An 11,155-nucleotide genomic window follows, 5' to 3' on the forward strand; every position below is an offset into this window, starting at 1 on the left:
TGAGGCAATGAACATGTGCGAGTGAGATGTCTATGATGGACAGCAAAATGTAGTTATGGATTCATGGCTGCTAGTCTCATTTCCAGTCATATTAAAAAAAAACAAGTTGTTTTTACAAAAACACAAAACATAACTCAAGTTGTCTGCCACAAATACAATTAATTTTAATCAAACAAGTGTCATGCAGAAAATCATCACAAAATGGAATGCATACTTTATGTTTATCACATCATAAGACACACTGGTAATACTTGGCAGGTGAGAGTTAACCCATCACACAATGGAATGAATATTTTTATCCCATCATAAGACTGGTATTACTTGGCAGTTGCGAGTTCATCCATCACAAAGTGGAATGAATACTTTAATTTTATCACATCATAAAGAATACATCGGTTCTACTTGGCAGGTGACAGCTGAACAGTTAGCAAAACAGTCACTATTTAATACTGGTTACAGAGACGAGGAATTGAGGCTGAAATTTATAAACTAAACAAGAAAGCTGAAATTGTGTGAGCCGTTTGTTCGTTCATGGGCTGAAACTCCCACGGCTTTTACGTGTATGACCGTTTTTACCCCGCCATTTAGGCAGCCATACGCCGCTTTTGGAGGAAGCATGCTGGGTATTTTCGTGTTTCTATAACCCACCGAACTCTGACATGGATTACAGGATCTTTTTCGTGCGCACTTGGTCTTGTGCTTGCGTGTACACACGGGGGTGTTCGGACACCGAGGAGAGTCTGCACACAAAGTTGACTGTGAGCAATAATAAATCTCTCGCCGAACGTGGGGACGAACTCGCGCTGACAGCGGCCAACAGGACTGAGCTACATCCCCGCCCTTGTGTGAACAGTGACCTTCACTACAGAGGAGTGTAAAACTATAAAAGGAAAAGCAGTAGACAACGCCAGTTTTGGTTAGTTTGGTAAAACATAAAAACAGACTCGTTACACAGGGCACGAATATCACATTATCATAACTGTTACAAACGCTTTTGAGTTTATTAATTTGTATACCATTATGAGACAGTATAACAAAGTTGTTAGCGTGCAATTGATTTGTTTGTATCCGGTTTATGGTGTATATTGCCAAGTTTTGTATGGGACACTAACGCTAGTCCGAGTGCTTTTGATATTTTGCTGGCAACGTGTTATTCGTGTAGTAGGGGGGTTGAACCATTTATTCTGTACATTAGGTAACTGATACCTGATATGATGTGACTTGATCAATAGTCGAGAGAAATACAATGATTTACATGTTTTCCATGGACAGCGTTACACGGAACACGAAAAGCAGGCAACATAACGACAAACAATGGTGCAAAAAAACAAATAAGAACAGAACACACTCTTGAAACACAACGGCAATTTAAATAATGCAAAACACAAACATTAAATCTTCGAAAGTCTCTCTCTTGCATTTAATAGCAAGTAAGAAATGATGTACGGTACAGGCACCCAAAATAAAGCTTATTTTACTGAGAGAAAAAACACACACACACCTTGTCTTAATAATTTTAATATTTCAAAGTTCAACGTTAAACACCCCCCCTCCCCCCCCTGCAAAAAGCAAAGAAAACAATCAAAACAAAAACAAGGTATGTAAAGGAGTATAGGAAACCGGTTAAATCAGGGTCATGTTTTTTTTTCCTTTGCAGCATGACCTCAAATAATTCAGTTTGAATACATTTATGAATTCTCTTCAAATTGCAGAACAAACATTTTTTCGCAGGGTGTGTACAGATAGAAACACCAACACCTACGGCTACCAAGCAAAAATAATGCGAAACACAAACATCAAATCTTCGAAAGTCTCTCTCTTGCATTTAATAGCAAGTAAGAAATGATGTACGGTACAGGCACCTAACATAAAGCTTATTTTACGGAGAGAAAAAAACCACACACACCTTGTCTTAATAATTTTAAGATTTCAAAGTTCAACGTTAACACCCCCCCCCCCCCCCCCCCCCCCCCAGGGTGTGTACAGATAGAAACACCAACAGCTACGGCTACCAAGCAGAAACTAAACGCACCATTGAAGGAAAGTTTTTACAATAAATAAAATCCACCCCCTTCAAGAACAGCCTGGGACAGCTTCTGCCTCAGTTCTTGACGTGTCGGGCAGACACCTGCATTCTGAGGGCACAAGTTGACACTCTGGGGAGTGGCTTTTCGGGTGTGTCCACAAACACCACGGTCAGAGGACTCTGGTACCCTCCTGGTACTGTGGACCGGCTCCCAGACATGAAAAACACGAAATCTGAGATGGTGGTTTCTCCGCACTTTCCATCTGAAACAAGACAAAAAAGAAATTCTGAAATAAAGGAAACATCATCCCGCTTTCTTTATAAGCATACAAGTACCAGGACTCAAAAGAGAGGGAATTATTGCATGCTTGTGTTCATTTGTAGAAGCGTAGAAATGTTAAGCATGCTTTGCGACACAGAATGAAATGCTATTTTGAAAGCGTAACTTTTCTTGAGACTTTTTTTGAGCTGCTTGACGTTCAGTTTGATATGTGAAGGCAAACGAGATTCATTTTCCCAAATCTTTGGAGCTTTCAGGGGTAAAACCATGTGTTTATCATTTGCTGCTTTACATACAAGTTATTCTCCTGGGCCGTTTCCCATTTTGTGACATGTATTTTCAGTCCTTAAAACATGTATTAAATGGCAACTTGAATGTATACTCTCCCAAAAAAGAAACTTGACACAGGTAAACATTGATGTTTTTCAAATATATAATATATGTTAGAGGAAAGCACCAAAATTCAGTTTGAAGTTTGTCGGTTACATTGTTGCTAACAACTAACCCATAAAAAGAACATAATTGAACCAAGACTTTACTGGGTGGTCGCCCTTTTATTGAATTGCAAAAATTCTCGTCTGCACAAAAATCATGTGCATGGAGAGTATCGAGAGTATACATATTTTCTTTAGAAATAATTTTTTTTCCAGTAATACTCCAGGTTGTTAATGATGCAGACTTGCAACAAAACAATATAGAATATATATATATTATTTTCTTGGTAGTGTTAGCAGTATTCAAATTCATGTCACAACTTCCGGTTTCCATGTTATGAAGGTGCTTTACTTTAAAACCTTTGTATTTTTACTGAACACTAAGACAAACAAAATGTGCAAGTATTTGTTATTCTATCTCTGCAGGCCAAGAATATTTATGAAACTAGTATTTGTGAATGAAATTAATTTGTACAGCTTAAATGTCTCAAGTTAAATTTAATAAAAAGTCTACTTTATAACATGGTTTTCCCTGGTACACAGCTCTGGAGATTAAAGCTGTGGTCTATTTATGACTTTCCTGGGCTACGAGGTTGAAAAATAGGGATACAATCATGTACAGAATTCTGTACAGCAAACGCTACCAGAAACCCCACCTATACGGCGTGTATGACCTTGAGAGCTTCAGTCAACGCTTGAATTTTTCAGGGATAACAGCCGGTTTGCTCTCTCAAGACTGATCATATTTTATCTTCAAGAGAGATCAAGGGGAAAAAATAAACGCCCCGGCGAAGATTCGAACTCTCGACCTCTCGACTTCGTGTCTCATGTCCTAACCACTAGGCTACTGCGCCAATTGAGAAAATGAAGGAAAAACATTGATATGAATTCATGTTATGTTATTCTTGAAGCAGCATGATTTATATCTCTATCCGCCCATTGTTCAGAAGTTTGTTTGTTTGTTTGTTTGTTTGCTTAACGCCCAGCCGACCACGAAGGGCCATATCAGGGCGGAGCTGCTTTGACATATAACGTGCGCCACACACAAGACAGAAGTCGCAGCACAGGCTTCATGTCTCACCCAGTCACATTATTCTGACACCGGACCAACCAGTCCTAGCACTAACCCCATAATGCCAGACGCCAGGCGGAGCAACCACTAGATTGCCAATTTTAAAGTCTTAGGTATGACCCGGCCGGGGTTCGAACCCACGACCTCCCGATCACGGGGCGGACGCCTTACCACTAGGCCAACCGTGCCGGTTGTTCAGAAGTGAATACATGTATAACTATTTCTTAGATGTCTGGTTTCAACTGGCTTTGGAGAGATTCAATTACTGTTCTTGTCATTTTCTTGCATGTTGTAAATAGAGATATCGCAGCTATTTGCATGGCGCGAATGTCGTGTAGCATGACGGTGTAAACATGTACTGCGATTCTGTAAAACATGTTTGCAAATAAAGGCAAATTTTAATGTCAATTTTTACGTTTTTGCAACGCATAAATGATAATTCAAGCGTAAAATGATATAAAATTATCAATTTTTTATCTTTGACAATACTGGTGAAGTGGCCTAGCGGTTAAGACATCGGCCCCGACATTTCGAGGCCCCGATGCCTTGAGTTCGAATCCCTGCCAAGTCGTTTATTTTTTCTGCTCGATCCTTCTTGACAACAAATATGCTCAGCTCTGCGAGAGCAAACCGGATGTTACCACTGCAAAATTCAAGCGTTGACTGAAGCTCTCAAGGTCATACACGCCGTATAGGTGGGGTTTCGGGTAGTGTTTGCTGTACAGAAATCTGTACATGATTTTGTCCCTATTTTTCAACCTCGTAGCCCCGGAAAGTCATAAATAGACCACAGCTTTAACCCATATCAATCAAGGTTTGTTATGAGCCAAACGGCTTTCCATATGAGATTATATACGTACCACTGCCGCCGCCACCAAATAATCATAATATACACTTTACAACGGATTACACACACACATTACACACACACACACACACAGATAATAAGGTAATCTTGAACTTTAGCGTGACGAAAATGCACCGAAAATGGTGTACGTTGTCAACCATGCCATGGGACATCATCTACACGAAAGAGTTGTCTCCCTTGTCTGGTCACACAGATAATTCCTTCTTTGATGGGTCAAATGCATTCGTACAGTTCATCATCGGAGTTCATTCCGTAACTTCAAAGGGATCTAAAATGACTTGTTATGATTACAAGTACAGGTTCTACAAATTTGGAGACTTAAATGCTTCTGAATTAAGAGCTATGAATTTAACACGCTAAAGTTCAAGATTACCGATAACACAATATAGCAGCTAGTCTCTCGCACCGAATTTCAATATTTTGCATCTTTGGTCAAAAACGCGCACACGGCACAGCCACAGGCCTCCCTTCAAGTTCAACTTCTGGATGTGGATGCCCCACTGACTCGGTGTAGATCGTCACAAGAACCGAATTCGTCTGATAAAACAATTAACTTACCCTGCTGTGCGAGCTTGGGCAACAGCGTTAAACTGCACTCGCAAACCTTCCAAAACATCACTCAGGGACATTTGCCACCCCCGCCATCTTGAGCTGTTCAGTCTGTCAAAAGGCGCCAAAGCGAGGCGATGAAGACGCGTATAAGCTTAGTGTTTTTCATGTGGATTCCCAGTCCAAGTTTTTAAGTCGCTTAACCACGTGACTAATAACTGATTAATACAGGTGTATTTATTATTAAATACAGGTGTATTTAATTTTAAATACAGGTGTATTTATTTTTAAATACAGGTGTAATTATTTTTAAATACAGGTGTATTTATTTTTAAATACAGGTGTATTTATTATTAAATACAGGTGTATTTATTTTTAAATACAGGTGTATTTATTTTTAAATACAGGTGTATTTATCATTAATTACACCTGTATTTTATAATAAATACAGGTGTATTTAATAATAAATACACCTGTATTTAAAAATAAATACACCTGTATTTAATAATAATTACACCTGTATTTAAAAATAAATACACCTGTAATTTATAATAAATACACCTGTATTTAATAAAAAAAATACACCTGTAATTAATAAAAAAATGCACCTGTAATTAATAATGATACTTATTGTATACGTTTAAGAAATAAATACAGCTGTATTTATCATTAAATACAGGTGTATTTATTTTAAATTACAGCTGTAATAGTTATGAGCCAAACGGCTTTCCATACTTATTGGCATGATCCCTTCGCCCGCATCCCATTTTTGCGTACGAGATTTTTACTGGAAGTAAAAAAAATGGGGAGTACAAATTTCGTGGAGGGAGTAATTTTTTCGTGCCTTGGGGAGTTCTTTTCTCGTACGAAAAGTGTACTCGGAGTAAGAATTTCGTACGAAATATTTACTCCGGAGTAAATTTTTCGTGGAGTAAAAATTTCGTGTTACACCGGGACGCTTCGGCACCGGGGCGCTTCGGTACCGGGACGCTTCGTGCCTTAATTTCAATGTCCTGTTCCTAATTCTTGGACTCAGTCTTAAAATATTTAGAACAATCACTAGTTGGTGATTTAGGAATCCTGACGTTTTAAACGGCAGAACAAAGCACATTTTAACGTATAAAGAGAAACGAACACATTGCAAGTTTACGGACTGACCCCATGATCCCAATCCACAACAAGAGTCAAGAGACTGATTCTAGTGGATGTGGATGTAGAGGTTACATGCCGAGTCTCAATGATTATCAAAAATAATGGTCGAAGTTAGCGGATCATGAAAAATGCGAGCTTCAGCGAGCTTTTTCATGACCGCGAACTGAGATCATTATTTTTGATAATCACTGAGACGAGGTATGTAACCTCTTTATTCCTCCTTTCTTCAGTTATTCAAAGAAAAGAGGAGTTTTTGTGCGAAAGTTTGATCGAATCATATTCACCCAACCAGTCTACCTGCGCAGGCGATCGATTAATGCGCGGTTGTATAGTTCCGTGCAAATCATTCAATTCTGTTAACACTTCTTGTCAGTTTCCATGTTTTGAACTAAAATCAAGTACACAGTTATGTTGTCATTCTGCTGTGGCGGTAAAGGCAGATAGTGTGTGTTCTGTTCATGTTTTGGTATCGCCAAAGAAACTACCTTTTATCCTACATACGTGAGAGAGACACCCGTGAGATAATAATCGTTCAAATCACACGTGTGTATATCATGTAAATGAGGTCATGTCAAGCAAGTCTGGCAGGGACCTGTTTTTCCACTGCTTATGATGCCAAAGTCACCGAGACAAACGTCATTATAGAAACAAAAATTGCGCTCGCTAATTACCCTCGATGAATCTTTAGAACTAACACGTCACGCCACACTTTCAGAGTGACGTTTCTTTGCTTTGACGTAATAGATTGCACGAGGCTTTAGAAGAGATCGAGCTTCCAAAACAAGCGTCTTCAATTTAGCTGCCTCGTCTGCAAGACATTTTCAGTAAAATACACGTAAGTACAGTATGTAGGATAAACAGAATACTACATGGCTTGCTGTGTCGTACAAGATTTACACTCGTTGCTTTTTCAAATAGTGAACAGCTCGCTTTCGCTCGCAGTTCAATATTTAAAAAAACAACTCGTGTAAATCTGGTACGACACAGCAAGCCATGTAGTATTCTCTTTATGTACAGTGTTTGGTATCGCTCAGGAAATGTTCTTTCCTCAAATGTGACTAGCAGACGAAGTTTTACACCCGTGTTCCAACGTTACAAACTGTATGAAGTTCAGTTTTCTGGGGCAAAATAATGTATGAAACCGCTGCATGTTCTTTAAGTTGATTAAATGTTTGCAATTGATTGCGTGTGATCTGTTTATAAAATGAAATATTGTTGAAAACTGACCGTCGGATTGCAGTCTTGTCGATGCAGCCGAAATCTGGAAGGGGAACTACTCGTGTCGCTAGACAAAGTATGAGAGTTACTTTTCCTTGGAATCTTGCTAGCGATAAACGATTGTGCACGGCAGATCTGAATTCACAAAACAACCAAACTCATGGATTTTATATTGAGATTCATGTGTTCAAGCCTGTAGTTGCTGGTTTAAATGCGGTATGGTTGTATTGTTTGCTCCAGAAATGACAAATGTATATTTTGTACATTAGAGTGTTCTGAACTTTTGAGTCGCAAAAAGTAGATCCACAATGTGTACAGTCCCTACCCATGAGCTATCGAGGATTCAGCCCGTTGTTGGGTAAGTGCTTTTGGTTGTTGGGTAAGTTTCCGAAAAATAACTAGCCCTACAAGTTTACAGAGAGAAAGAAGCAGAGGGGGGAATAATCCCCACTTCAAGTGGCACTTGGTGTAGATCGTGGGGAATACGCCACACTGAGAGCCGACTTCGTCTGATAAAACCGTAACGGCAATTACCTCTCCAGGGGAGTTATGCATGGACCGAGACAATAAGCGAAGTCAGAGACTTTTTCAGAAGTCAGTGACTAAAACACGTTGTCAGCGATGCATGGACAGAGACAATGCCTAGTCCACTGACTAAAGCGCTGACTAAAGGGCTCAAATTTACACCCACGATTTCGGCGGACAATCGTCTGACTTTCATTGAAGTAGCCGCGGGCAGTCACGGTATTTTACTGAAAATCGAGAATTGAATGGTCTCACATACGCGTTAGATGTGTGAGATGTATCCGTAAATGTACAAGGGATTCAAATTAGTGTGGACGATGTGATAGGAGAAGTGAACGGCACGATAGAAAATTCGAAGCGACGGCTTTTACTCAAACCCAAACAAAAATGGCTGCCTTCGCCTTTGCCGGTGTGCGCCCATTGGCGCCTACTGCATTGACCCGCGTAGTGATGCGAAGCCACGCAAATTTCTTCTTGGCGTTTGTAATGCCATTCCGGAACGAAGAAAAAAGCAGCTTCGCATCCAAAGCCACTTCTTCTATTAGAACCTCCATCTCCTGATCTGAAAAATTTGGTTTCTTGGCTCTTTTAGCCGTATTTGTATCTTTCCTGCGACTCGGAGTTTTCATCGAACATAGCCATCTTGAAAGATGATGCGGATCAGTTGCTGGAACTTGAACTGAGCATGCGCAATGGGAACTGAAAGTACCAACTGACTGGAAATCCCCTGTCTAAAAATAGTTTGACCTCAAAGTCTGAGACAACCGGCGTGTTGTCCAAGACTTCGTTGTCCGAGGTGAAGTCTCGCTCTATGCATAGCGATTTTCGATTTGTCAAAGTCTCAGACAATGAAGTCTCAAACTTCTTCATTGTCAGAGACTTTAGTTGTCTCGGTCCATGCATAACTCCCCTGTGCTGTGCGAGCCTGGGCTTGATTTTGTACGACGGCGTTGAATTCTACTCGAAACTGTCTTTTAAACTGATGTTTGCCGCTACCGCCATCTTGTGCGGGTCAAAGCGAGGCGATGAAGACGCTTAGTGTTTTTCATGGGGATTCCCAGTCCGAGTTTTTAAGTCGCTTAACCACGTGACTCCTGCATGATTTACGACGCTTGTAAGAAATGATTCTTACACGTGTAATAAATGATTCATACACGTGTAAGAAATAATTCTGACACGTGTAAAAAATTATTCATACACGTGTAAGAAATAATTCTGACACGTGTAAGAAATTATTAATACACGTGTAGGAAATAATTCATACACGTGTAAGAAAAGATTAATACACGTGTAATAAATAATTCATACACGTGTATTAGAAATAGAGAATACTACATGGCTTGCTGTGTCGTACCAGATTTACACGAGGTTTTTTTTTGTAAATATTGAACTGCGAGCGAAAGGAGCTGTTCACTATTTGAAAAAGCAACGAGTGTAAATCTGGTACTCAGCAAGCCATGTAGTATTCTGTTTATCCTACATACTGTACTTACGTGTATTTCAGTACTGAAAATGTCCTGCAGTCGAGGCAGCTAAATTGAAGACGCTTGTTTGGAACCTCGATCTCTTCTAAAGCCTCGTGCAATCTATTACGTCAAAGTAAAGAAACGTCACTCTGAAAGTGTGGCGTGACGTGTTAGTTCTAAAACTTCATCGAGGGTAATTGTCGAGCGCAATTTTTTTTTTCTGTAATGACGTTTGTCTCGGTGACTTTGGCATCATAAGCAGTGGAAAAACAGGTCCCTGCCAGACTTGCTTGACATGACCTCATTTACATGATATACACACGTGTGATTTGAACGATTATTATCTCACGAGTGTCTCTCTCACGTATGTAGGATAAATAATTAATACACGTGCATAAAATAAAATAATTTATTGCAAGTGTATTAAATCATTTATACACAAAAATAAATACCCGTGTATAAATTATTTCGTCTTACACGTGTATGAATTATGATTTATTACACTGACGTGTGTTGGTTATGAGCCAAACGGCTTTCCATAGACACACACGGCACACCATACACACACACACACACACACATACACACGTACACACACATACACACACACACACACACACACATACACGCATACGTATACATCTCACGTTTTATTTACTTCTGAAATCCCTTTTTAGGTCCTGGAGCGTATAACCGCTAATATTTAAAACAAAATGATCACAACGGGAAGAGGAAAATAATTGAATGGCGGGGAAAAAGAAGGATAATTATATAAGAACTTTCTTGTAAATAATGAAACAATATTAGGAAACTGATTGGTTAAGACGTAAATGTATGACGAAAGAAAGAAAGAAACAAGTCGCGTAAGGCGAAAGTACTACATTTAGTCAAGCTGTGGAACTCACAGAATGAAACTGAACGCACTGCATTTTTTAACAATGACCGTAGTCCGCCGCTAGTGCAAAAGGCAGTGAAAGTGACGAGCCTGTTTAGCGCGGTAGCGGTTGCGCTGTGCTGCATAGCACGCTTTACTGTACCTCTCTTAGTTTCAACTTTCTGAGCGTGTTTTTAATCCAAACATATCATATCTATGTTTTTTTTAATCAATAACCGACAAGGAATAAGATGAAATTGTTTTTAAAACGATTTCGAAAATTTAATTTTAATCATAATTTTTATATTTTTAATTTTCAGAGCTTGTTTTTAATCCGAATATAACATATTTATATGTTTTTGGAATCAGAACATGATGAAGAATAAAATAAAAGTAATTTTGGATCGTTTTATAAAAAAATTATTTTAATTACAATTTTCAGATTTTTAATGACCAAAGTCATTAATTAATTTTTAAGCCTACATGCTGAAATGCAATACCGAAGTCCGGCCTTCGTCGAAGATTGCTTGGCCAAAATTTCAATCAATTTGATTGAAAAATGGAGGTGTGACAGTGCCGCCTCAACTTTTACAAAAAGCCAGATATGACGTGATAAGACATTTATCGAAAAAATGGAAAAAAACGTCTGGGGATATCATACCCAGGAACTCTCATGTAAAATGTCATAAAG

The 11,155-nt window shown here is 39.1% G+C and overlaps 1 long non-coding RNA gene across 1 annotated transcript; it reads right to left on the reverse strand.

Moving 5' to 3' along the window:
- Positions 1-139: 139 nt before the first annotated feature.
- Positions 140-5,526, reverse strand: LOC138952765 (uncharacterized). The gene is made up of 2 exons (XR_011451415.1): positions 5,239-5,526; positions 140-2,289 (listed from the first exon to the last, which is right to left on the reverse strand). It is a non-coding gene; the product is annotated as an uncharacterized lncRNA (long non-coding RNA).
- Positions 5,527-11,155: the final 5,629 nt, after the last annotated feature.

This window comes from Littorina saxatilis, linkage group LG17, assembly GCF_037325665.1.
Source record: "Littorina saxatilis isolate snail1 linkage group LG17, US_GU_Lsax_2.0, whole genome shotgun sequence".
Classification (NCBI taxonomy): domain Eukaryota; kingdom Metazoa; phylum Mollusca; class Gastropoda; order Littorinimorpha; family Littorinidae; genus Littorina; species Littorina saxatilis.